This window comes from Schistocerca gregaria, unplaced genomic scaffold (genome assembly GCF_023897955.1).
Source record: "Schistocerca gregaria isolate iqSchGreg1 unplaced genomic scaffold, iqSchGreg1.2 ptg000045l, whole genome shotgun sequence".
Classification (NCBI taxonomy): domain Eukaryota; kingdom Metazoa; phylum Arthropoda; class Insecta; order Orthoptera; family Acrididae; genus Schistocerca; species Schistocerca gregaria.
Window position 1 is genome coordinate 50,001 of NW_026061703.1, and position 5,000 is coordinate 55,000.

Genomic DNA, 5,000 nt, shown 5'->3' on the forward strand with positions numbered 1-5,000 from the left:
GTCGTAAGTTGCAATCCACCCCTATATCTTGCGTCTCATGAAGAGTTATATCAAGTATGCCAAATTCCCGCTGTCCCTATACATGCAGTAAGTTCGTCGTGGGCGCTGGCCGGCAGGCCGCGAGACCTGACGCCCGGCGGCAAAGAGTGCTCCTCTGAGGATATAGATGTTCCGTTCCGCCGCACAATGGTGACGGTGACCGCTGCCTGCGGTGGCAACGCTGGGCACAGTCGATACTCGCCGTGTGGTGGAAGGTAAACATTATGCGGTACATCAGTACTTTCCTAATAGTTCGGTCGTCTCACGGCACTGCTTAGTAAATGATGCAAGGCCACATATAGATGATTTATGCGAATGTCCCTATACGTGCTGTAAGACTGGGCACACAACGTGAATCGCACGTCAGCCAGACACTCGAACATGCACCACTCTCGGCCTGCAACGGAGACACACAATACGTAAACATCTGGAATGCGACAATGTCGAGTGCATCCTCTCTGCGACATTGCACCGTCGACACTATGATAACCAGAGCAGTAGGTCCACCTATAAAAGCACAATACCCCACTCCTCCGACAACTACCATTGCTCAGATAAACCAACACACATCCTACACAGAGGGGCACCAAATATCACCCCCCGCCCTCGTGTTATACCACATGAAAAATTGCAGAAGTGAGAGACACAGACCCGCCAGCCTCTTGCTACAAGCATCGAACCGACGTGACGTATCTGACGGTGACTCAGGCATCCGCGTACTGCCACCACTATCCACCCCCCCCCCTCTCTCTCTCTTCCCCCTTTCCCACAATACCAAATTTAACCAACTTTATTGCTTAACCTAACTGTGGCTGTACCAGATTATCGCTTAACCTAACTGTGGCTGTACCAGATTATCGCTTAACCTAACTGTGGCTGTACCAGATTATCGCTTAACCTAACTGTGGCTGTACCAGATTATCGCTTAACCTAACTGTGGCTGTACCAGATTATCGCTTAACCTAACTGTGGCTGTACCAGATTATCGCTTAACCTAACTGTGGCTGTACCAGATTATCGCTTAACCTAACTGTGGCTGTACCAGATTATCGCTTAACCTAACTGTGGCTGTACCAGATTATCGCTTAACCTAACTGTGGCTGTACCAGATCATCGCTTAACCTAACTGTGGCTGTACCAGATCATCGCTTAACCTAACTGTGGCTGTACCAGATTATCGCTTAACCTAACTCAATTTGTCCCTTAACCTAACTCAATTTGTCCCTTAACCTAACTCAAGTTGTCCCTTAACCTAACTCAAGTTGTCCCTTAACCTAACTCAAGTTGTCCCTTAACCTAACTCAAGTTGTCCCTTAACCTAACTCAAGTTGTCCCTTAACCTAACTCAAGTTGTCCCTTAACCTAACTCAAGTTGTCCCTTAACCTAACTCAAGTTGTCCCTTAACCTAACTCAAGTTGTCCCTTAACCTAACTCAAGTTGTCCCTTAACCTAACTCAAGTTGTCCCTTAACCTAACTCAAGTTGTCCCTTAACCTAACTCAAGTTGTCCCTTAACCTAACTCAAGTTGTCCCTTAACCTAACTCAAGTTGTCCCTTAACCTAACTCAAGTTGTCCCTTAACCTAACTCAAGTTGTCCCTTAACCTAACTCAAGTTGTCCCTTAACCTAACTCAAGTTGTCCCTTAACCTAACTCAAGTTGTCCCTTAACCTAACTCAAGTTGTCCCTTAACCTAACTCAAGTTGTCCCTTAACCTAACCCACGTTGTCCCTTAACCTAACCCACGTTGTCCCTTAACCTAACCCACGTTGTCCCTTAACCTAACCCACGTTGTCCCTTAACCTAACCCACGTTGTCCCTTAACCTAACCCACGTTGTCCCTTAACCTAACCCACGTTGTCCCTTAACCTAACCCACGTTGTCCCTTAACCTAACCCACGTTGTCCCTTAACCTAACCCACGTTGTCCCTTAACCTAACCCACGTTGTCCCTTAACCTAACCCACGTTGTCCCTTAACCTAACCCACGTTGTCCCTTAACCTAACCCACGTTGTCCCTTAACCTAACCCACGTTGTCCCTTAACCTAACCCACGTTGTCCCTTAACCTAACCCACGTTGTCCCTTAACCTAACCCACGTTGTCCCTTTGCCTAACATAGTTCACTGCTCGGAATCTCTGGTGTCGTTGTTATCCTCATGTAGATGTCTTGCGAGTGTTGCTTACTTTCCACATATTCCCGCTATCCACTGTCAATTGTACTGCAATAGGACTATATCGGCCCCCCCCCCCTCTGTCCCCCTCTTTGTGTCTCTGTCCTCTCAAGCTGGTCGGTCTGGCGTGTGAGTGTTAAATGAGCCTCGCAGCTGTTCAGTTGCATTCAGATGTCGACGCCCTCAGTGTACGTCGTGGTATGGTCTGTGTCCATTGTCCGCTGATGTCGTACGCGTAACCCACACGCTGTACCGATCATCGGTAGTTACGTACAGAGTGAAGTAGTGTGATACGTGTGACTGTACGCTGGCTGTGCCCAACGGTGTCGAATCTCAATTTCCATATGTTGTGCTCGATGCTACTTGTCTCGTCTCCCAATAACAGCTAGGTTGCACTGTGGTACGCCGTAGAGGCGTGTGGGAGGAACGTACGAACGCATTGTATGTCACCCTGGGTCGCTGGGGGTGGTGGTGCGGTGAGTCAGGTCAGGTCAGGTCAGGTCAGGTCAGCGTGAGCCGTCTGATGTAGTGACGCGTGTATTCCGACTTTGTCGTATTGCCTCACACAAAGTGCTACCCTGGTGGACCGCGTTCCATATCTGGGACATGCCGCAGATGCCGGTTGACAGTGGATCGCGGAAGGGACATCGCATACTTGCGCGGGCCACCTTCCACGTGTTCTCTTCTGCACATGTCGCAGTGTGTATGTGGTCTGATGTAGCGTGTCGTGACACATGACATCCTGGCATGCAAGAATTGTTGAATTCGCAAATGTAGGTGGACATCTACGTTTACTGCCCAAGATACGCAAATGAACTGGAAATCCGTTGTTGAGCGGTTGTTCACGCTGGAGGTGAATCTGTGATGGCGACGATCGGTACAGCTATTAACCGGTTGTTTCAGCGGTACCCGCCACATCCACACACGTGACTAGGCCCATGTGGGTATGAAGCGATACGCGGCGGTGGCTTGGTGGGACTGTTCCCGGCCGGTGAAGGGGGGCCGCCCGGCGTGTTGGCCGCGCGCTGCGTGGGCGCACGCGCAACAGCCGGCTGGTGGGGGGCGCCGAGTGGCAGGAGCGCCAGCCGACGGGCCCGGCAGGCGGCGCAGCTACGCTGCGGCGCACCCTGCACGCGGCGCCTGGCGGCCAAAGTTGGTTCAGCCGAGCCCGGTGCGAAGCGCGGTGGACATCTGCAGTGTGCTGGTCTGATTGAGGACTGTGTGCGTTGAGGATGCGCCGCCGCCTGGCACTCGGCGCCGCGACGCCGTCTGCTGCTCGGTCGCCCCAGCGGTTCTCGCAGGTGGTTTGTATCGCAGTTGTGCGGACGTGTTGGCGCGTGCGCTGTGCTGGGAGAGTTCGCTTCTGCACCCAAGTGGGGCTTTGCCCTTGTGTGGCGCTGGCGTTGGAGCTGCCGGTCACCATAGGTGGCGCGTGTTGTCTCCCGCCGGCAATGCCACGACAGCACGCTCCCGGGCCTCTGTCGGCAGCGGCAAGCTCAGTTGGGAGCAAGGGTGTTCGCACTAAAACCGTCTACTCGCCTAACTCCGGGCGATTGCGCCTCTCTCGAAACCGACCAAGTACCTAGGACGGCGCTGCGCGCCGCCGGGACCTGAGAGGGTTTCGAGGTGTATCGTGCAGGGGAGCTCGGCCTCCTCCTGTTTGCAGAATAATTGAGCGGACGCTTGCGTGTTCGCGCGGGCCCCCGGGACACACTCCCGGGCGGCCGGCTGCTCAGCTCTAGTTGACGCAGCTCCCTGGTTGATCCTGCCAGTAGTCATATGCTTGTCTCAAAGATTAAGCCATGCATGTCTCAGTACAAGCCGCATTAAGGTGAAACCGCGAATGGCTCATTAAATCAGTTATGGTTCCTTAGATCGTACCCACGTTACTTGGATAACTGTGGTAATTCTAGAGCTAATACATGCAAACAGAGTCCCGACCAGAGATGGAAGGGACGCTTTTATTAGATCAAAACCAATCGGATTGGCTTGTCTGGTCCGTTTGCCTTGGTGACTCTGAATAACTTTGGGCTGATCGCACGGTCCTCGTACCGGCGACGCATCTTTCAAATGTCTGCCTTATCAACTGTCGATGGTAGGTTCTGCGCCTACCATGGTTGTAACGGGTAACGGGGAATCAGGGTTCGATTCCGGAGAGGGAGCCTGAGAAACGGCTACCACATCCAAGGAAGGCAGCAGGCGCGCAAATTACCCACTCCCGGCACGGGGAGGTAGTGACGAAAAATAACGATACGGGACTCATCCGAGGCCCCGTAATCGGAATGAGTACACTTTAAATCCTTTAACGAGTATCTATTGGAGGGCAAGTCTGGTGCCAGCAGCCGCGGTAATTCCAGCTCCAATAGCGTATATTAAAGTTGTTGCGGTTAAAAAGCTCGTAGTTGGATTTGTGTCCCACGCTGTTGGTTCACCGCCCGTCGGTGTTTAACTGGCATGTATCGTGGGACGTCCTGCCGGTGGGGCGAGCCGAAGGGGTGCTTTCGCGTCCCGAGGCGGACCCCGTTTAAATCCTACCAGGGTGCTCTTTGTTGAGTGTCTCGGTGGGCCGGCACGTTTACTTTGAACAAATTAGAGTGCTTAAAGCAGGCAAGCCCGCCTGAATACTGTGTGCATGGAATAATGGAATAGGACCTCGGTTCTATTTTGTTGGTTTTCGGAACCCGAGGTAATGATTAATAGGGACAGGCGGGGGCATTCGTATTGCGACGTTAGAGGTGAAATTCTTGGATCGTCGCAAGACGAACAGAAGCGAAAGCATTTGCCAAGTAT

The 5,000-nt window shown here is 52.4% G+C and overlaps 1 non-coding gene across 1 annotated transcript in view; it reads left to right on the forward strand.

The window, feature by feature from the left end:
- The first annotated feature begins 3,962 nt into the window (after positions 1-3,962).
- Positions 3,963-5,000, forward strand: part of LOC126301242 (small subunit ribosomal RNA) — a 1,893-nt gene continuing 855 nt past the window's right edge. The window contains exon 1 of the ribosomal RNA XR_007553005.1: positions 3,963-5,000. This exon is cut by the window's right edge and continues 855 nt beyond it. This is a non-coding gene — a ribosomal RNA (small subunit ribosomal RNA).